The sequence below is a fragment of the Tamandua tetradactyla genome, chromosome 12, assembly GCF_023851605.1.
Source record: "Tamandua tetradactyla isolate mTamTet1 chromosome 12, mTamTet1.pri, whole genome shotgun sequence".
Taxonomy (NCBI): Eukaryota; Metazoa; Chordata; class Mammalia; order Pilosa; family Myrmecophagidae; genus Tamandua; species Tamandua tetradactyla.
Window position 1 is genome coordinate 16,387,356 of NC_135338.1, and position 23,365 is coordinate 16,410,720.

General features: G+C 44.8%; 1 long non-coding RNA gene across 1 annotated transcript in view; it reads left to right on the forward strand.

Moving 5' to 3' along the window:
• Positions 1-23,365, forward strand: part of LOC143651834 (uncharacterized) — a 44,064-nt gene that overhangs the window by 5,340 nt on the left and 15,359 nt on the right. Inside the window, exon 6 of the long non-coding RNA XR_013160263.1 lies at positions 9,195-9,382. This is a non-coding gene — a long non-coding RNA (uncharacterized LOC143651834). The remainder of the gene's footprint in view (positions 1-9,194; positions 9,383-23,365) is intronic.

Here is a 23,365-nt window from a genome sequence, read left to right on the forward strand (position 1 = left end):
TGTGAAGTTAGCAGATGACTCCGTGATTACCGTGTGCCCGTCCAGATGAGAAAGGCACCCTGTGCCTATGCAGAAGACAGAGAAAGTCTGACTGTGTTCACCATGTCCCATGTCACTTGAGAGAGAAATTCTGAACTTCATAAGACTTCTTGAACCAAGGTATTTTTCCCAGGATGCCATAGATTGGACATTTCTAAAGACTTATTTTAATTGGGACATTTTCTTGGCCTTAGAACTATACACTAGCAACATATTAAATTCCCCTTTAAAAGCCATTCAATTTCTGGTATATTGCATTCCTGCAGCTAGCAAACAAGAACAGATTTTGGTATGGGATAATGGGATGCTGCTGCTGCAGTTTGCAAATACCAAAGATGTTGGAACAGCTACTGAAATGGATAAGGGGAAGAGTCTGGGAGAATTGCGAGAAAATTGGCACCATTCAGCCTTTTCAGAGAATGCCAGGATTGGACATGGAGTTATCCAGGAAGGATACTCCTTATGTCTGATGGGCATGGTCCAAGGCTACTGCCTAGAAAGCCAACGAGAGTGCTGTGGGGCCTGTGTCAAGAGAGCCACTGCCAGCCAGGACTGTGGGGTTCAGACAAGGGACCTAATGGATGAAAAACAACTTCAGAGGCAAAACCATGGGGGCTGAGGTCCGAAGTGAAGCAGCCTCAGGGCAGGAGAGTGGATCCACCCGAGCCGGTGGAGAGGGTGAGTTTGCCCCACAGGCCGAGGATGGGCCTTCCAGCTCATCCCAGTGGAAGAGTCATTTGGCCTCAGGCCTTGCAGAGAGTGATGCACATTCCCTGGGGTTTGGGGAGAGCCTGGCTGCCACCACATGGTGGGGTTGAGCATGCGCCGTGGAGATGTCAGGGGGCCCGGGTGCAGCCGCCATGCTGGGAGAGGGTGGTCCCAAGGAAAAGGTGTTCTCCCCAGTGTCCCACGTGGTTGCATTTGGAGAGAGGCAGAGCTGTGCATAGGTGTTTGGAATGGGTTGGACTGCTTCTTTCAGAAGGCCCCAGGAGGAATGACTCTCAGACTGTGAAGTCTAGTGGACTTTGCCCTGAAGGTTTTGGAAACCACTTGGGTCCTGTGTCCCCTGTGTTCCCTCCACCATATGAGAATGCATAGGTATATCCCATGACTGTTACTCCTTTGTATGTTGGCAGCAAATGACTTGTCTTGGGTTTTTACAGGTCCGAAGCCACAGGGTAATTTTGCCTTCGATAGACCGTGCCATACCTCACTTTGATAGGAGTTTGTTCATTTCTAACTTTGTATTTCATGTCTGTTGCTATTGAAATGGTTTAAGGTCCCCTGATATTGTTATGAAATGAATGCATTTTGTATATCAGGAAAACATGTACTTTTTAGGGTCCATGCAGTGGAATGTGCTGATTTGAAATGATGTATGTCCCCTAGAAAAGAGGTGCTCTAATTTTAAATCCCATTTAATACAGGCAGAATAATCCCTATCCAATACTGTAAGTTTGAAATGGTCATCAGGTCCTCTGCCTGGAGATGTGATTCAATGAAGAGTGGTTGTTATGCCGGATTAGGTGACGACATGTCTCCAGCCGTTTTGGTGGCTCTTGGTAAATTTCTGGAGTCCTCTAAGAGAGAAAACATTTTGGAGAATGAAAGATGTACAGAGAGCAGAGCGGAATGACATGGCCATGAAAGGAGTGTCCACAAGCCAGCGACCTTTGGGGATGAAGAAGGAACATGCCTCCCAGGGAGCTTCCTGAAACAGGAAGCCAGGAGAAGATGCTCGGTGATGACACTGTGCTTGCCACGGACCCTGCCAGATGTGAGAGGCACCCTGTCCGTGTTCACCATGTGCCTTTGCAGGCGAGAGGGAGACTCTGACTCTGTTGACTGTGGGCCTTCTCCGTTGCTAGAGAGACCCTGAAGTTCATCGGCCTTGTTTGAGCAAGGTATCTTTCCCTGGATGCCTGTGATTGGACATTTCTGTGGACTTGTTTTAATTGGGCCATTTTCTCAGCCTTAGTCCTGTAACCTCGCAGCTTCTTCAACCCGCCGTTTGAAAAGCCATTCCGCCTCTGGTATATTGCATCCCTGCAGCTGGCAAAGCAGAAGAGATTTTGTTACCGGAGAGTGGGATGCTGCTGCTGTAGTTTGTAAATACCAAAGATCCTGGAAAGGCTTTTTAAATGGAACAGGGGAAGGATCTGGGAAAATGGTGCTAAGCTTTTATGAGAAGGCCTAGAATGCTGTGAAGAGACTGTTGGCAGAAATGTGGAATCCAAAGATGCCTCTGAGGAGGCCATAGACCAAAATGAGGCATGTGTTATTGCAAACTGGAAGGAAGGCAATCCTTGTTTTCAATTAGCAGATAATCGGGCAGAATGAACTAGTGGCTTTTTCTCGAAGGTAGATTTTAAATGCCCTGAACTTAGATATTTAGCAGAAGAGATCTTCAGAATTCACTGTTGAAAGTGCAGCCTGGTTTCTCCTCACAGCTTTGCATGAAATACAACCTGAGAGAAATAAGCTGAGACCAGAACTCTTGGTAGAAAAACCAAAAGTGGATGTTCTGGAAAATTATGGGCTTCTAGAAGGGAGACCCCAGAGAATAGTGCTCCCTGTGAGGATGGACCCAGTCAGTCTTTCCAGAGAAAGCCAGGACCAGACATGGAGTTATCCAGGAAGGATTTGTGGAAACTCCTTGTTTCTGATGGGTGTGATCCAAGGCCCCTGCCTAGAAAGCCAACGAGAGTGCTGCTGGCACCTGTATAAAGAGAGCCACTGTCAGTCTGGACTGTTGGGTTCAGAGAAGGGACACAATGGAAGAAAAATAACCTCTGAGCAAAACCATGGAGGATAAGGTCTGAAGTCAAGAAGGCTCTGGCCAGGCGAGCCAACTGACCCAGGCCCCTGGAGAGGGTGAATTTGGCTCAAAGGCCGAGGATGTGCCTTGCACTTTGTTGCAGTGGGAGAGTCATTCCGCCTCAGGCCTTGTGGAGAGTGAAGCCCATTCCCTGGGGTGTGGGGAGAGCCTGGCTGCCACCACCTGGTGGGATGAACATGTGCCGTGGAGGTGGCAGAGAGCCGGGGTGCCGCCCCCATGCTGGGAGAGGGTGGTGCCACGAAAGTGGTGTTCAGCCCAGTGTCCCACAGGGTTGCATCTGGAGAGAGGCGGGCCTCTGCATAGGCCTTTGGAATGGGTGGAGCTTCTGCTTCCAGTAGCCCTAAGGAGAGATGACTCTCAGACTTTGAAATCTAATGGACTTTGCGCTGTAGGTTTTTGAAACTGCTTGGGTCCTGTGTCCACTCTGTTCCCTCCACCCTATGGGAATGCATATGTGTATCCCATGTCTGTTCCTTCTTTGTGTGTTGGGAACAAGTGACTTGTCTTCAGGTTTTACAGGTCCAAAGCCAGAGGATAATTTTGCCTTAGAAAGAATGTGCCCATAACAAACATAGATAGACGTTTGTGTGTTTCTAGCTTTGTATTTCATATCTGTTGCTACCAAAATGGGTTAAGGGTCTCTGATATTGTTATGGAATAAATGTATTTTTATATGGTGAAGACATGTCCTTTTTAGGATCCAGAGGATGGATTGTGCTGTTTTGAAAGGATGTATGTCCCCTAGAAAAGCCATATTTAAATGTAAATCCCATTTCATAAAGGCACAATAATCCCGATTCAATACTGTATGTTTGAAACTAATCAGATCCTCTTCCTGGAACAGTTGACAATGTCTAGAGGCATTTTTGGTTGTCACACTGTGGGTAGCATTGCATGTGTTACTGCAGTTGCATGTGCAGAGGCCAGGAATGTGCTAAACATTCTATAATGTTTAAGAATTAGGTGCCCCCAGAGAAACGCTGCATGATTGAAAAGACAGGGAGAAAGTAAAATGACTTGCAAGTAAAAAATATTTTATAAAAATGCTTACGTCTTAACATCTTACAGAATATAACATTTAAGTAACATGAAAGTATAAAAATATTTAAAGTATTAAATTCCTAATATTTCAGGGCAGAGCCCCCCATGTGAAGTCAGACATGCCCTCAGGAAGCATTCAGAGCCTGTGGCAAATGGTGACTGGCCCTCTTCTTAATTTTCAAGGAGATGCCGCTCAGCAAGGTGGAACGCTCATCTCAGGTCCAGGTAAGCTTCACAGCACAGGTTCAGCAGGTGCATGGGCTGTGCCTTTTAAATGTCCAGAGGTCACTCATTTCCTCTATGAAATAGCCGCCCTAAGAAAGTGGGGAACTTGACGTTGTAACAGCGAGGGTGTTGTGATTTCATGGGGGCATTTTTGTTTACAAAGATGTCTGTGTAATTCGATGGCTGTTTATTTAAGATAAAGTGACTGTCATTCCATGCCTGAGTGATTTCAGGTATTTGAGAAAGGGAAATGCAAATGTGATTCTGTGATTGTGATTTATATATGGTTATATTTATACTATATGTTTTACAAAGTTTTATAACACTTTTTAAAAATGTTCAGTGAAGGTGAAGATTTCAAAATAGGGAAGAATCATCAAGAGGTTCTTTTTTTATATCAATAGAATAATGTTATATATATATTAACTTTTTATTTGGCAATAAGTAAATTATTTATTTGGACATAAATAATAATTTCAAACTTACAGGACAGAAGCAAAATTAATACAAACTCTGTACAGAGAACACCAGAAAACCCCGCAACCAGGTACCCAGATTTGCCAGTTTCAACATTTTGCCTCCTTTACCCTGTCTGCCTGTCCCTCCATCTATCTATGTATTTTCTGAACATCTGAGAGAAGGTTGTCCACATTTTACTCCTTGGCACATAATACTTCCACATATGTTTCCTATAAACAAACATATTCATTTGTGTAATCACCTTAAGTGTGGTTATCAACCTCCAAAAACTTAGATCTATAAAGTTAAGATATAAAGGTGACAATCTGTATTCCACTATATTCTTATGTTTCACTAATATCCTTTTGAGCCTTTTTACCTTCCTTATTTGCTCCCATCTGGTATCATGTATTACATTTAATTGTCATTATCTCTTCAGCTTTTCTTCTTTTTTTTGTAGAATCATATATTCAACATAAACCTTCCCATCCCAACCCCTCCCAGCACACGATGCAGTAGGATTAATCACACTCAGTGTTGAAGGATCCTCACCAGTATCCATTACTATAACTTTCCCTACACCCCAGATGAAACCCTGCACTCACTTTGCATTAACTCCTTATTGCCCTAACTCCCACCCCTGGTAACCTGTGCTCTACTTTCTGTCACTATGAGTTTGCATATTCCCTAATAATTAAGTTTCTTCATGACTACCATGACCTTAAATTTAACACACCAAGTTTATAACAATTTCATTTGCTTAGCTACCAATTTAAGAACTTCAATACCATCATAAACCATGCTCCCAAACCCCTTCACCCACTGAATTTTATGTACCGCATATCACACATTACATAGTTACACATTATGAGTCCCGGGCATTGATTTATCATATCTTATGCATGTGCCTTTTAGATCTTGTAGGAAGTGAAAAGTGGAGTTACTAATACAAAATACAGTAGTGCTGGTATTTATATTTGCCCATGATATTAATTTACTGGAGATCTTTATTTCTCCATGTGTCTGTGATTTCATGTCTAGTGTCCTTTCCTTTCAACCTGCAGGACTCCCTTTGGCATGACTTGTAGGTTGAGTCTGATGGGGAAGAAGTCCCTCAGCTTTTGTTTTTCTGGGAATGTCTTAATTCCTCCTTCATTTTTGAAAGGCAGTTTTGCCAGATACAGAGTCATGGTCGGCTTTGGTTCCTTTTCATAGTTTTCATCTCACTATCAGTACTCTCTTTGTGCTCATCTGTCAATTCCCTGATTTCCTGTAATTCTTTGTCCATGTTTTCCTTTAGCTCTTGGGCATATTTAGGAACAATTTTAAAACATCTTTGTTTGGAATGTCCCAGGTCTGAGCAGCCTCACTGGTGGTTTCTGTGCTTTAATCTTCTCCTTCGCCTGGGCCATCACTTCCTGTTTCTTTGTGAGTTGTACTATTTTGATTAAACTTGGAAATTTTTATATTTTAATGCATCATTGCTGGAATTTCCACTCTGAGGCATGCATTCCTTAAATTTATATCCCACTACTGTTATGACAGGAGCTCTCCTTGAAAGACAGACACTAATGAAAGAAAGGAAGATGGAAAGAAAGGAGAAAGAAAACACCTTTCTGTGTCTTTGCAGATGGCCTGGGCAAGTTCTGTCCTTCAGCGCTTTTCCATACAATGAGTCTGGAGAATAGTTCCAGGCCAAGCCCTCCCTGGTCCTTTCTGCAGGGATGTCTTGTCCTGGGCATGCAGGTTTGGCCCTAAGAAATCCCATCTACATGGGTGTGAATGTCCTCTCTTCCCTAGGAAATAGTTTCCTCATGGTCCTGGCCACCGCACTGTTCATCCTACAGTCATCAGCCTCTCACCCCAGGTAGCCATTTGCCTGTTCTTTGTAGGGGGATCAGTGAACCACCTTCCACGTGCAGGGCCGACTCTGGGAGGGTGAGCCCCTCGGGCCATGACCAGACAGATTCAGCCAGCCACACATGTTCTGAGTGTGTGCAGGAGGGCTGCTTTGCCCCCTCTAGAACTGGGGCCAGGGATCTGCACTTGGGACATGAGTGGCCCCATGTTAAGCTGGTGGTGAAATAAGGAAGAGGCCAGCCAGGGTGCTGTGAGATCCCACCATTTTTAAGCTTTTTTTCTTGATTCTGGACTGGCTTGAACGGACACTGCAATTCTTTTCTCTTTTTTTGTTACCTTTTTATTTATTGTATAGTGTAACATATATACAAGCAAAAAAATAAAAGAAACAATAGCTTTCAAAGCACTCTTCAACAGGTTTTTACAGGACAGATCCCAGAGTTTGTCATGGGCTACCATACGATCCTCTCATATTTTTCCTTCTAGCTGCTCCAGAGTATAGGAGGCTAGAGGACTATATTCCTATCTCTAGCATCTGTGTATCTCTAAGTCTCCTATATCCTGTGTTATAAGTGTCTGATTATACCTTTATTCTGGTCATAAAAAGTGGACTCATATGGTATCTATCCTTTTGTGTCTGGCTCACTTCACTCAGCATTTTTTCCTCAAGACTCATGCATCTTGTTGTGTGTTTCAGGACATCATTTTGTCTTACTGCTGCATAACATTCCATCATATGTATATACCACATTTTGCTGATCCACTCATCTGTTGATGGGCATTTGGTCTGTTTCCATCTTTCGGTGATTTTGAATAATGCTGCTGCGAACGTTGGTGTGCAGATGTCTGCATAGTTGCTTTCAGCTCTTCGGGGTATATACCAAATAGTGCTATTGCTGGGTCATAGGGAAACTCAATATTTATTTTCCTAAGGAACTGCCAAACAGTCTTCCATAGTGGCTGCACCATTATACATTCCCACCAGCAGTACAAAAGTGTCCCAATTTCTCCACATCCTGTCCAACTTTAGTTTCCTGTTTGTTTAATAGCAGCCATTTTTTTACTTTGAATGTTTTTTTAATTTTTAAATTAAAAAAATATATAACAACAAACAAATGTAAGCATTCTTAACTTTTCATCATTCCAGTCTACATATATAATCACTAATTCACAATATCATCACATAGTTGCATATTCATCACCATGATCATTTCCTAGAACATTTGCATCAATTCACAAAAAGAAATAAAAACTCAACCACAAAAAATTCATACATAACATACCCCTACCCCTCACTTTCGTTGATCACTGGCATTCCAATCTAAATTTATTTAACATGTGTTTATTTTTATTCCATATGTTTTACTCATCTTTTGATAAGGTAGAGAAAAGGAACATCAGACACAAGTTTTTCACAATCACACCATCACATTGTGAAAGCTATATCATGATACAATCATCTTCAAGTAACATGGCTACTAGAACATAGCTCTACATTTTCAGGCAGTACCCTCCAGCCTCTCCATTACATCTTGACTAACAAGGTGATATATATTTAATGCATAAGAATAACCTCCAGGATAATCTCTTGACTCTAATAGTAGCCATTCTTATACATGTGAGGTGGTATCTCATTGTAGTCTTAGTCTGCATTTCCCTTATAGCCAATGAAAATGAGGACTCCTTTATGTGCTTTTGAGCCATCTGTATTTGCTATTCAAAAAAGACCTATGCATTTCTTTAGCCCATTTTAAAACTGGGTTGTTCGTTCTTTTGTTGTTGAGTTGTATGATTTCTTTGTATACACAGGAAATGAAACCTTTGTCCGATGTGTAATTTCCAAATATTTTCTCCCATTGAGTTGACTGCCTCTTCAACTTTTTGACAAAATCTTTTGAGGTGCAGAAGCATTTGATATTGAGGAGTTCCCATTTATCTGTTTTTTGTTGTTGTTGCTTGTGCTTTGGTTGTAAAGTTTAGGCAGCGACTTCCTATTACTATGTCTTAAGATGTTTCCCTATATTTTCTACTAGAAGCTTTATGATGCTAGTTCTTATATTTATGTGTTTGATCTACATTGAGTTAATTTTTGTGTAGGGTGTAAGATAGGGGTCCTCTTTCATTCTCTTGACTATTGATATCGAGTTCTTCCATGCCCAGTTATTGAGAAGACTATTTTGTCTCAGTTCAAAGGATTTGGGGGTCTTGTCAAAATCAGTTGACCATAGATTTGGTGGTCTATTTCTGCACTCTCGATTCTGTTGTTCATTTCTTCCATCTTTGTGCCAGTACCATGCTGTTTTGACCACTGTGGCTTTATAATAGGTTTTAAAGTCAGGGAGTATTAATCCTCTCACTTTGTTCTTGTATTTTTAGGGTGCTTTTAGCTATTCAGAGTCTCTTTCCCTTCCAGATGATTTTGGTAGTTAGCTTTTTCCAAATCTTCAAAGTAGTTTGCTGGAATTTTCATTGGCACTTTGTTGAATCTGTAGATCAATTTGTTCCAGAAATGGAACAAAATGAAATAAGAATGACTGAAATATAGAACCATTGATGCAGCTGTCTGGCCCTAAGGACATCCTCAAGTCTTGCGGTGAATATCAGCCTTGCGAATGAAGAGTAAGGGTCAACTCTGCAGAGCTTAGAGAGGATGTGGCCACCACCTGGTATTTCAAGAGGATGAACACTGGTGTTTGAATGGGCCTTTAATAAAATATGATTGTTGTTTTAGGAAGAGTGAACTTGGACACAGTAAGAGTGAAATAGAGAGACAGCCATGTGATGGAGTCAGAGATTGAATTAGACTGCCACAAGCAGAGGAATTTCATTGCCACCCAATGGAAGCCAAGAGAGAGGCTTATAATGCATTCTCTCCTTTAAGAGGAGACAAGGCCCTGATAACACCTCACCTCCAAAATGGTAAGACAGTAAATATGCTGTTTTGAGACAGTGCATCTGTGGTACTTTGTGCAACAGCCCCAGCAAACTAAGACAGATACTAAAGGTTTGTTCTTTGAAACAGCAATGATATTGACAGACTTTTGCTCCAGCAACTGTAAAAAAGAGATGACTCAAATTGCTAAAAGCAGAAATGAGAGTGAGAATATTACCCTCAACTATAACATCTACAAATTCGATAACCCAGATGGAATGGACAAATTTCTAGAAAGACACAAACCACCTAAATTGATCCTGAAGAAATATAAATACTGATCAGACCCACATCAAGTAAGGAGATTGAATCAGTAATGTAAATACTTCCAAAAAAGGAAAGTCCATAATTGTTTGACTCATTGGTGTTTTACCTAGCATTTAAAGAATTAGCATCTAGATTTCTCAATCGCTTCCAAAATGTAGAAGGTGAGGGAACACTTCTTGACTCATTCTGGGAGACCAGTTTTTCCAAGATACCAACACTAGGTCAGAGTATTAAGATAAAATACAGACCAGTATTTCTTAGAAATATTGACCCAAAATGCTCAATAAGTAGCAAATTTAATCAAGCTGCCTTTTAAAGACATAATACACTGTCATAAGCACAATTTACTCCAGGAATAAAGGGCAGTTCAACTTACAAAAATAAGGCAATATAATGTACCAGAATATAATGTAAATAGAATGAAGGGGAAAACCCATGATTATCCTAATTGAGACAGAAAAGCATCTGATAGAGCAACACCCATCCACGGTAAAATCACTCAGCAAACTGGAACTATAAAAGAAATCTCTCAACATCAAGAAGGACCTTTGAAAAAACACACAGCTGTCATTTAAAAAAAAATTTTTGTTGACAAATCTTCACACAGATACAGTCCACACCTGGTGTACAATCAGTGGCTCATGATATCATCACATAGTTGTGAATTCATCACCATGATAATTTTTAGAACATTTTCATAACTCCAGAAAAGAAATAGAAAGAATAAAGGGAGAACTCATAATCCCATACCCCTAACCCCTCCCTCTCATTGACCACCAGTTTTTCCATCTTCCCAATTTATTTTACCTCTATTATTTATTTATTTTTATCCATTTTTCTTTACTCATCTGTCCATACTCTAGATAAAAGGAGCATCAGAAACAAGGTTTTCATAATCACACAGTGACATTGTAAAAGTTATATCTTCACTATACAATCATCTTCAAGAATTAAGTCTTCTGGAACACAGCTCAACTTTTCAGGTACTTCCCTCTGGCCACTCTAATACATCATAGACTAAAAAGGGATATCTGTAGAAAGCAGAAGAATAACCTCCAGCATAACCTCTTAACTCTGCCATGGAAAGTGTATTTTGTTTCATTTCTCTTTCACTCCTTTTGGTCAAGAAGTCTTTCTCAAACCCTTGATGCTGGGGCCCAGCTTTTCCTGGGATTTCTGTTCCACATTGCCAGGGAGATTTACACCCCTAGGAGTCACATCCCATGTAGTGGGGAGGGCAGTGAGTTCACCTGCTAGTTGGCTCAGAGAGAGAGGACACATCTGAGCAACAATAGAGGTTCTCTGGGTATGAAACTTAGGCTCAATTTTAAGTAGAATTAGCCTAACCTTTGCAGGAATAAGTTTCTTAGGTGCCGTGCTAGTTTGCTAGCTGCCAGAAAGCAATATGCCGGAAATGGAATGGCTTTTTAAAAGGGGAATTTAATAAGTTGTTAGTTACCAGTTTTTATGCTGTGGAAATATGCCAACTACAGAAAGTCTATAGAAGTGCCCAATCTTAGGCATCCAGGGAAAGATACCTTGATTCAAGAAGGCTGATGAAGTTCAGGGTTTCTTTCTGAAGTGGAAAAGCACATAGTGAACATGGCCTCATCTGCTAGCTTCCTTTCCAGCTCCTTGGGAGGCATTTCCCTTCTTCATCTCCAAAATTTGCTGGCCAGTGGACTCTCTGCTTTGTGGTTCTGTGACATTCTGTCATCCTTCTCTGCTCTCTCCGAATCTCTCTTTTATAGGAGTCCAGTAAAGTAATCAAGACCCACCTAGAATGAGTGGAGACACATCTCCATCTAATCCAGTTTAACAACCTCTCCTGATGGAGTCACATCTCCAGGGAGATGATCTAATTAAGGTTTTAAACATCCAGTACTGAATATGGATTAGAAGAAACAGCTACTTTTACAAAATGGGATTAGGATTAAAACATGGCTTTTCTAGAATATGTACATCTTTCAAACCAGCACAGGAGCAGACCCCAAGGTCAAGGGCTCAGTATATTGATCTGGTTGTCCTTATTGCTTATAAGAAAAAAAAAACACAGTTGTCACCTTAATGGTGAATATCTGAAGTCTTTATTACTAGCAGGAAGATGGCAGAATAAGATAGGTTGAGGTCACCCCTGCTCCAAAGAACAGCTAGAGAAGTGACAGAAAAATGACTGGGACATCGATTCCAGGGCGTAAGTGACCAGGGACTGTCTTCTGTACCACTTAGGGTTGCCCTGGTTGCAAACTGAAGAAGTGAGATGCATAGAACCAGACTTCAACCAGCTAGTGCATAGTCTAATGTGCTGCTTTCCACAGAGAGGTCCAGAACCCTCAGGAATGCAGAGACAGGGAGACAGGTACTAGGAAATAAGCCAAGCCATGTTTCTTGAACATGCTACACTCACGCATGCAGTTCCTGCCATGTCCTTCCCCAACACCCAGGCATCTGAACCCCATCACCTTCCCTTTCATCGCCCTCCAAGCATGCCTGCCTTAAAGCCCGCACACATCCTCGCCCCACACAAACCCACTCACATACCCCAGAATGACACACCTCTCACAAGCAAGTGCACAGTCTCACCCCACCCCTGCTGGGAACTGTGAACCTGATCCCACCCCTAGTCCCCCTCACCTCCCTACCCCCTGTGAATAATCACCTGCACCTCAAGGCTGCAAGTGCTCACCTTCATAGCTGGGCAACATCTGCCCCCAAAACTTAGAGACATACAACACCCCCAAACCTTGTACAAACATACATCAGTGTCTGGCCTCCCCTGACCCATGCACGTGCATGCGTGCATTTCTGCCAACCCTCCCAACTCTGGGCAACGGTGGTCCTGTGCCTCGAGCCACCCCCAGCCCCATGCCATGTGTGTGCAACCCCACCCCACTATCTGTGAGCTCTTGACACATCTGGAAGGTAGATTTTAAATGCCACACCACTTGGATGTTTAGCAGAAAAGATCTCCAAGTGAAAGGTTGAAAGTGCAGGCTGGTTTCTCCTCAGACCTTATTGTGAGATGCGACCAGAAAGAGATTCGCTGATACCTGAACTCTTGGGTATGAAACAACACAAAGTAGATATTGTGGAAAATTATGGGCTTCCAGGAAGGGAAACCTCAGAGAATAGTGCTCTCTGTGAGGATGGCACCAGTCAGCCTTTTCAGAGAATGCCAGGATTGGACATGGAGTTATCCAGGAAGGATACTTCTATGTCTGATGGGCATGGTCCAAGGCTACAGTGTTCCCACAGGTTGCCTTTCGAGAGATGCAGAGCTGCGCGTAGGCCTCTGGAACGGGTGGGACTGCTGCTTTCAGAAGCACCAAGGACTTCTGGCTTTCCAACTTTGAAATCTGATGGACTTTGCTCCTGCAGGTTTTTGAAACTGCTTGGGTCCTGTGTCCCCTGGGTTCCCTTCACCCTACGGGAATGCATATGTATGTCCGATGACTGTTCCTCTTTTGTACATTGCCCGCAAATGACCTGTGTTGGGTTGTTTCCAGGTCTAAAGCCAGATGTTAATTTGGCCTTGAAAGTCCGGGCCCACAAGTAACTTCCCTAGGAGATTGTCCGTTTCTCACATTGTATCTCATGTCTTTTGCTACCGAAGCAGTTTAATGTTCTCTGACATTGTTATGGATGCATGTATTTTGTGCATGGGAAAAAGATTTCCTTTGTTGGGTCCAAACGGTGGAATATGCCGATAGGAAAGGGTGCGTGTCCCCTAGAGCAGCTGTGTCCTAATTTGTATCCTCTTACCTCAGGGCAGAATCATCCCTGTTCAATTGTGTATGTTTTAAAGTGTCATGAGGTAGTCTCCCTGGAGGGGTGATGTACTCAAGAGTGGTTGTCAAGCTGGATTAGGTGACGATATGTCTCCAGCCATTTGGGTGTGTCTTGGTAGGTTTCTGGACACCCGTCAAGGAGGAAGCATTTTGGAGAAGGAAAGATCCAGAGAGTGCTGAGCAGAAAGACATGGCCACGAGAAGGAGAGTCCAGCCGCCAGTAACTTTTGGCTGTGAAGAAAGAATGTGCCCCCCAGGGAGCTTCATGAAACAGGAAGCCAGGAGAAGATGCTCGGTGATGACGCTGTGCTAGCCTCGGGCCCTGCCCGATGAGAGAGGCACCATGAGTGTGTTCACCATGCGCCTTTGCAGGCGAGAAGGAGACCCTGACTGCATTGACCGTGGGCCTTCTCCATTGCGAGTGAAACCCTGAAGTTCATCGGGCCTGTTGAACCAAGGTGTCTTTCCCTGGATGCCTGTGATTGGACATTTGTGTGGACTTGCTTTCATTGGGCCATTTTCTCAGCCTTAGGCCTGTAACCTCGCAGCTTCTTCAACCCGCCGTTTGAAAAGCCACTCCGCCTCTGGTATTTTGCATCCCTGCAGCTGGCGAAGTAGAAGAGATTTTGGTACCGGAGGGTGGGGTGCTGCTGCTGTAGTTTGCAAATACCAAAGATGTTGGAATGGCTTTTGAAATGGATCAGGGGAAGAATCTGGGATAATGTGCAAATCTTTTATGAGAAGGCCTAGAATGCTGTGAAGAGACTGTTGTGAGAAATGTGGACTCTCAAGATCCCTGTGACGAGGCCGTCGAGCGAAATGAGGCGTGGGTTTTTGCAAACTGGAAGGGAGGCGATCCTTGTTTTCAAAGAGCAGGTCATCGGGTCCGAATGGACTAGTGGCTTTGTCTGGCATGTAGATTTTCAATGCCATGAACTTGGATAGTTAGCAGAAGAGCTCTCCGAATTCCATGTGGAAAGTGCATCCTGGTTTCTCGTCACAGCTTGTCATGAAGTGCGACCGAAGAGAGAGAAGCTGAGACTTGAACTCTTGGGTAGTGACAAACTTGACAAACCGGAAGTTGACGTTGCGGCAACTTCTGGGCGTGCTGGCAGGGAGAGCCCAGACAAGAGTGCTCCATGTGAGGATGGAATCAGTCAGTCTATTCAGAGGAAGCCAGGTTCGGACATGGAGTTATCCAGGAAGGATTTGTGGAAACTCCTTCTGTCTGATGAGCATGATGCAAGGCTCCTGCCTAGAAAGCCAGCGAGAGTGCTGGGGGTACCTGTAGAAAGCGAGCCAGTGTTGGTCGGGACTGTGCATTTCAGAGGAGGGACCAGTGGCAGAAAACTAAGTTCAGAGGCAAAACCATGGAGGCTGAGGTCTGACGTCGAGACACCTCGTGCCAGGAGTGTGGACCCAGCCAAGCCCGTGGAGAGGGTGAGTTTGCCCCACAGGCCGAGGATGGGCTTTCCACTTTGTTGCAGGGCAGAGTCATTCGAAGTCAGTCCTTGCCGAGAAGGAAGCCCATTCCCTGGGTTTTGGGGAGAGTCTGGCTGCCACCCCATGGTGGGGTTGAGCCTGGGCCACGGAGACGGCGCTTGGCCCGGGTGCAGCCCCCATGCTGGGAGAGGGTGGTGTCAAGAAAACGGTGTTCTCCCCAGTGTTCCCCCAAGTTGCCTTTGGAGAGAGGCAGAGCTGCGCGTAGGCCTCTGGAACGGGTGGGACTGCTGCTTTCAGAAGCCCCAAGGACTTCTGGCTTTCCAGCTTTGAAATCTGATGGACTTTGCTCCTGCAGGTTTTTGGAACTGCTTGGATCCTGTGTCCCCTGGGTTCCCTTCACCCTACGGGAATGCATATGTATGTCCAATGACTGTCCCTTCTTTGTACGTTCGCCACAAATAACTTGTGTTGGGTTGTTCCAGGTCTAAATCCAGAGGTTAATTTGACGTTAGAAAGTCCGGGCCCACAAGTAACTTCCCTAGGAGATTGTCCGTTTCTCACATTGTATTTCATGTCTTTTGCTACCGAAGCGGTTTAATGTTCTCTGACATTGTTATGGATGGATGTATTTTGTGCATGTGAAAAAGATTTCCTTTTTTGGGTCCAAATGGTGGAATATGCCGATTGGAAAGGGTGCCTGTCCCCTAGAGCATCTGTGTCCTAAGCGGTATCCTATTTCCTAAGGGCAGTATCATCCCTGTTCAGTTCTGTATGTTTGAAAGTGTCATTAGATCGTCTCCCCGGAGGGGTGATGTACTCCAGATTGGTTGTCAAGCTGGATTAGGTGACAATATGTCTCCAGCCATTTGGGTGTGTCTTGGTAGGTTTCTGGACACCCGTCAAGGAGGAAGCATTTTAGAGAAGGAAAGATCCAGGGAGTGCAGAGCAGAAAGACATGGCCACGAGGAGCAGAGTCCAGCCGGCAGCGACTTTTGGCGGTGAAGAAAGAACGTGCCTCCCAGGGAGCTCCCTGAAACAGGAAGCCAGAAGAAGATGCTAGGTTATGAGGCTGTGCTTGCCACGGGCCCTGCCCGATGTGAGAGGCACCATGACTGTGTTCACCATGTGCCTTTGCAGGCGAAAGGGAGACTCTGACTGTGTTGTCCGTGGGCCCTCTCCATTGTGAGAGAAACCCTGAAGGTCATCGGCCCCGTGTAGCCAAGATATCTTTCCCTGGATGCCTTCGATCGGACATTTCTGTGGACTTGTTTTAATCGGGCCATTTTCTCGGCCTTTGGCCTATAACCTCGCAGCATATTCAACCCGCCATTTTCCAAGCCATCCCGCCTCTGCTGTATTGCATTCCTGCAGCTGGCGAAGTAGCAGAGATTTTGTTACTGGAGAGTGGGGTGCTGCTGCTGTAGTTTGCAAATACCAAAGGTCCTGGAACAGCTTTTTAAATGGAACATGGGAAGGATCTGGAAAAATGGTGCTAACCTTTTACGAGCAGGCCTAGAATGCTGTGAAGAGACTATTGTTCGAAATGTGGACTCTAAAGATCCCTCTGACGAGGCCATCGACTGAAATGAGGCGTGGGTTTTTGCAAACTGGAAGAAGGAAGGTGATCCTTGTTTTCAATGAGCAGTTGAACGGGCCAAATGGACTAGTGGCTTTGTCTGGCATGTTGATTTTCAGTGCCATGAACTTGGATAGTTAGCAGAAGAGCTCTCTGAATCCGATGTGGAAAGTGCAGCCTGGTCTCTCCTCACAGCTTGTCGTGAACTGCGACCGGAGAGAGAGAAGTTGAGACTTGAAGTCTTGGGTAGAAAGAAACCGGGAGTTGACGTGGTGGCAACTTCTGGGCTTCCTGGCAGGGAGACCCCAGACAACAGTGCTCCGTGTGAGGATGGAATCAGTCAGTCTTTTCAGAGGAAGCCAGGTTTGGACATGGAGTTATCCAGGAGGGATTTGTGGAAACTCCTTATGTCTGATGGGCATGATCCAAAGCCCCTGCCTAGAGAGCCAGCGAGAGTGCTGGGAGTACCTGTAGAAAGCGAGCCAGTGTCAGTCTGGACTGCGCGGTTCAGAGGAGGCACCCGATGGCAGAAAACTAACTTCACAGGCAAAACCATGGAGGCTGAGGTCTGAAGTCAAGATACCTCGGGCCAGGAGTGGGAACCCAGGCAAGCCCGTGGAGAGGGATGAGTTTGCCCCACATGCCGAGGATGGGCTTTTCACTTTTTTGCAGGGCAGAGTCATTCGGCCTCAGGCCTTGCCGAGAGTGGAGCCCATTCCCTGGGGTTTGGGGAGAGCCTGGCTGCCATCACGTGGTGGGGTTGAGCATGGGCCACGGAGATGGTGCTTAGCCCGGGTGCTGCCCCCATTATGGGAGAGTGTGGTGCCAAGAAAAAGGTGTTCTCCCCAATGTTCCCCAGAGTTACCTTTGGAGAGAGGCAGAGCTGTGCGTATGCCTCTGGAATGGATGGGACTACTGCTTTCAGAAGCCCCAAGGACGAAGGGCTTTCCGACTTTGAAATCTAATGGACTTTGCTCCTGCAGGTTTTTGTAACTACTTGGGTCCTGTGTCCCCTGGGTTCCCTTCAACCTACGGGAATGCATGTGCATGTCCGATGACTGTTCCTCCTTTGCACGTTGGCCGCAAATGACTTTTGTTGGGTTTCTCCAGGTATAACTACCCAAGTTCATGGCATTGAATATCTACATGCCAGACAAAGCCACTAGTCCATTCGGTTTGATGAACTTCTCGTTGAAAACTAGGATCGCCTTCCTTCTTCCAGTTTGCAAAACCAATGCCTCATTTCGGTCGACGACCTCATCAGAGGGATCTTTAGAGTCCACATTTCTAAAAACAGTCTCTTCACGGCATTTTAAGCCTTCTCATAAAAGCTTAGCACCATTTTCCCAGGTCCTTCCCCTGTTCCATTTAAAAAGCCTTTCTAGGACCTTTGGTATTTGCAAACTACAGCAACAGCACCACACTCTCCGTTAACAAAATCTCCTCTACTTTGCCAACTGCAGGGATGCAATATACCAGAGGCGGAACGGCTTTTCAAATGGCTGGTTCAATCAGCTACGAGATTTCAGGCCTTAGGCCGAAAAATTCCCCAATTAAAAGAAGTCTACAGAAATGTCCAGTCGAAGGCATCCAGGGAAAGATACCTTGGTTCAACAGGGCCGATGAACTTCAGGATTTCTCTTGCCATGGATAAGGCCCACGGTCAACACAGTCACAGTCTCCCTCTCACCCGCAAAGGCACATGGTGAACCCGGTCAGGGTGCCCTTCGCATCTGGCATGGCCCGTGGCAAGCACAGAGTCATCACCTAGCATCTTCTCCTGGCTTCCTGTTTAGGAATCTCCCTGAGAGGCACGTTCCTTCTACCCCGCCGAAAGTCGATGACGGCTGGACTCTGCTCCTTGTGGCCATGTGTTTCTGTTCTGTACTGTCTGGGTCTTTCATTCTTCAAAATGCTTCTTCTTTGACAGGTGTCCAGTAACTTACCACGACACACTTAAATGGGTGCAGACATATCCTCACCTAATCCAGCTTGACAACCACTCTTGTGTACATCAAACCTCCAGGGAGACGATCTCTTGACACTTTCAAACATACAGAACTGAACAGGGATTATTCTGCCATTAGAAAATAGGATAGAACTTAGAACACAGCCCCTCTAGGGGACATGCATCCTTTCAAATCAACATATTCCACCGTTGAGACCTGTCATGGTTGGTGACACGTGTCAACTTGGCCAAGTTGTGGTACCTGTTTATCTGATTGGGCAAGCGCTGGCCTGTCTGTTACAATGAGGACATTTCATAGGATTAGGTCATGATCACTTCAGCTGCATCCACAGCTGATTCCATTTGTAATCAGCCAAAGGGGAGTGTCTTCTGCAATTAGTGATGCTAATCTAATCATGGGAAGCCTTTTAAGGAGGACTCAGAGGAGACAGGTTCCATTCCTGCTTTGGCAGGTAAGCCTGTCCTTTGTAGTTCATCCAGGCCATCAATCGCAGTCATCGGCTTTGCAGCCTGCCCTGTGGATTTTGGACTCTGGGTTCCTGTGGTCACGTGAGACACTTTTGTAAATTGTATACTTGCAAGTGTTCCCTGTTGATTCTGTTCTCTAGAGAACGCTAACTAATGCATCTTGTGGTTCTTCAGAAACAGAATCTTAAAAATGGGTTTTTATGAATGGTTTTCAACTCTGACTGGACTCAGAGACACTAAGGACTCTAATTCCCATAATCAGAATGACACTCCCAATCCATGGAGTGAGTTGGCAAAGGAGATAGTCTAAATATCATCATTCGACTCTCCTAATGCTTCGCTTGTACAAAGCCAGACTCTGGGGGATAATGTTTTTGACACCTTTACAGAGTTTTTTAGGAACACGAGTTATAGAGATGTTGGTTGGTTGTTGTTAGATACACTGTCTACATTAAGAGGTGAAAGGGATGGGCTTTAGGCTTCAAACGGGAAGCTTAAGCGCCATCTGAAACATGTAGACATTTCTGTGTGTATCCTGAAGGAAAATCTTATTTCCTGTAGCCGTAGACTTGAGATCTCTGAAAATCAGACTCAGAATCCTATTGTTAGAGTAGCAACTTTACAGCATAAACTGAAATCTCAGTCTTGCGTGGTGTCTGCTGTTAAAGTGAGGATATTGATTGGAAAGGAGTGGGACCCTGAAAAAAGGGATGGTGACATATGGATTGATAATGATGTTGTGGGTGAGGTTGAAACCCTAGGCCATGCTGAGCTTTCTCTAGATTACCCTGTAATAGTCTACCCTGAGCCTTCTCTAGATAACCCTGTAATAGTCTGTAACATAGCCACCCCACCTTCAGCCTGCCTTGAGGAATTGGCCACCCAACCTCCTCCTGAAAGGATTAGCCCTAGAGTGATTAATCCTGTTTCACCAGATGAAACTGCAAATGAAGGCCCTAAAGCAAATGGCTTGGAAGATATTTTTAATTCTTTCCATGACCCACCCCCACCACCCCTCATTTCTTCTAGACCTATAACTAGACTAAAGTCCCAACAGGCCCCTAAAGGTGAGGTACAAAGTATCACACATGAGGAGGTACGTTATACTCCAAAAGAACTGTGTGAGTTTTCCAATTTATATAGACAGAAATCAGGGGAGTATGTGTGGCAATGCATTTTAAGAGTGTGGGATAATGGTGGGAGGAATATAAAGCTGGATCAGGCTGAATTTATTGATATGGACCCACTAAGCAGAGATTCTGCATTCAATGTTATAGCTTGAGAGGTTAGAAAAGGTGTTAAGAGCTTGTTTGGGTGGCTGGTTGAAACATGGATCAAAAGGTGGCCAACATTACCTGAGGTTGAAATGCCAGAACTGCCTTGGTATAATGTAGATGAGGGGATCCAGAGGCTTAGAGAGATTGGAATGTTAGAATGGATTTATCATGCAAAGCCTGCTCTTACACCCCAGGAATGTCCAGAGGATGCACCTTTTACCAGAACAGTGAGAAATAAGTTTGTGAGACTAGCACCATCATCCCTCAAGAGCTCTGTGGTTGCACTTCTCTGTAGGTCAGCTATTACTGTAGGAACTGCTGTCACTGAGCTGGAATCTTTAAACACAATGGGGATGACAGGATCCCGAGTAGGCAGAAGCCAGGTGGCAGCACTTAATCACCAAAGACAGGGTAGACGTGGGTATTATAATAGCCAACAAACTCAAAGGAGGCATCAAAATTATATGACACGCAGAGATTTGTGGCATTGGCTAGTAAATCATGGGGTGCCTAGAAATACAATAGAAGGGCAGTCTACTAAATTCTTGTTGGAGCTGTATAAACAAAAGAGTTCTAGGTCAAGGGAACAGAAGTCTAACCTGAATTACAAAAACACAGAGTCACGGCCCCTTAATCAATTTCCAGACTTGAAACAGTTTACAGACCCTGAGCCCCTTGAATGAAGGGTAGGCTAGGTCCCTATGGGGGAGAAACCTGTTACACTGCCACAAATTTATACTGTTAATCTTCCTCTAAGTCTTCCACAAGGATACCGATGGCCTTTTACCAGGGTAACTGTGTACTCGGGAAAAGGAAATGACCAGATATTTCGGGGATTATTAGACACTGGTTCAGAAGTGACATTAATTCCAGGGGACCCAAAACGTCACTCTGGACCACCAGTCAGAGTGGGGGCTTATGGAGGCCAAGTGATCAGTGGAATTTTAACTCAGGTCCGTCTCACAGTGGGTCAAGAGGGCCCCCGGACCCATCCTGTAGTTATTTCCCCAGTTCTGGAATGTATAATTGGCATAGACATACTGAGCAACTGGCAGAATCCCCACGTTGGTTCTCTAACTCGTGCAGTAAGGGCTATTATGGTGGGAAAGGCCACGTGGAAGCCACTAGAACTGCCCTTACCAAGCAGAATAGTAAATCAGAAGCAATACCGTATTCCTGGAGGGATTGCAGAGATTACTGCCACTCTTAAGGACTTGAAAGATGCAGGGGTGGTGATTCCCACCACATCCCCGTTCAACTCTCCTATTTGGCCTGTGCAGAAAACAGATGGGTCTTGGAGGATGACAGTGGATTATCATAAACTCAACCAGGTGGTAACTCCAATTGCAGCTGCTGTTCCAGATGTAGTATCATTGCTTGAGCAAATCAATACATCCCCTGGTACCTGGTATGTAGCAATTGATCTGGCAAATGCTTTTTTCTCAATAGCTATTAGTAAGGACCACCAGAAACAGTTTGCTTCCAGCTGGCAAGGTCAGCAATATACTTTCACTGTCCTACCTCAGGGGTATATCAACTCTCCAGCCCTATGTCATAATCTTGTTCGCAGAGACCTTGATCATTTCTGCCTCCCACAAGACATCACACTGCTCCATTATAGTGAGCAAGAAGTAGCAACTACTCTAGATTTACTGGTAAGGCATTTACTCTCAGAGGATGGAAGATAAATCCGACAAAAATACAGGGGCCTTCCACCTCAGTAAAATTTCTAGGTGTCCAGTGGTGTGGGACATGTTGAGATATCCCTTCTAAGGTGAAGGATAAGTTGCTGCATCCGGCCCCTCCCATAACCAAAAAAGAGGCACAACACTAGTTGGTCTTTTTGGATTTTGTTGACAACATATTCCTCATTTGCGTGTGCTACTCTGACCCATTTATTGAGTGACCAGAAAAGCTGCTAATTTTGAGTGGGGACCTGAACAAGAGGACGCTCTGCGACAGGTCCAGGCTTCTGTACAAGCTGCTCTGCCACTTGGGCCGTATGATCCAGCAGATCCAATGGTGCTGGAAATGTCAGTGGCAAATAGAGATGCTATCTGAAGCCTTTGGCAGGCCCCTATAAGGAGAATCACAATGGGGGCCCTTAGGATTATGGAGCAAAGCCTTACCATCTGCTGCAGATAACTACTCTCCTTTTGAGAAACAGCTTTTGGCCTGCTACTGGGCCTTAGTAGAGACTGAACACTTAACCATGGGCCACCAAGTTACCATGAGACCTGAGTTGCCTATCACGACTTGGGTGTTGTCTGACCCACCAAGCCATAAAGTTGGGTGTGCACAGCAGCACTCTATTGTAAAATGGAAATGGTATATATGAGATAGAGCCAGAGCAGGTCCTGAAGGCACAAGTAAGTTACATGAAGAAGTGGAACAAATGCCCATGGTTTCCACTCCTGACCCATTACCTTCTCTTTCCCAGACCAGAGCAATAGCCTCTTGGGGAGTTCCTTACAGTGAATTGACTGAGGAAGAGAAAACTTGGGCCTGGTTTATAGATGGTTCAGCATGACATGCAGGTACCACCCGAAAGTGGACAGCTGCAGCATTACAACCCCTTTCTGGGGTGTCCTAGAAGGACAGTGGTGAGGGGAAATTCTCCCAGTGGGCAGAACTTCAAGCAGTGCACCTGGTTGTTCATTTTGCTTGGAAGGAAAACTGGCCAGAGATGCATTTGTATACTGACTCATGGGCTGTTGCTAATGGTTTTGCTGGATGGTCAGGGACTTGGAAAGACCATAATTGGAATATTGGTGACAAAAAGGTCTGGGGAAGAAGTATGTGGATAGACCTTTCTGAGTGGGCTAAAAACATGAAGATATTTGTGTCCCATGTGAATGCACACCAGAGGGTGACTTCAGCAGAGGAAGATTTTAAGAATCAAATGGATAAGGTGACCCATTCTGTGGATACCAGTCAGCTTCTTTCCCCAGCAACTCCTGTCATTGCCCAGTGGGCTCATGAACAAAGTGCTCATGGTGGTAGGGATGGAGGTTAATGCATGGGCTCAGCAACATGGACTTCCACTCACCAAGGCTGACCTGGCTACAGCCAGTGCTGAGTGCCCAATGTGCCAGCAGCAGAGACCCACACTCAGCCCCTGATATGGCACCATTCCCCAAGGTGAATAGCCAGCTACATGGTGGCAGGTTGATTACATTGGA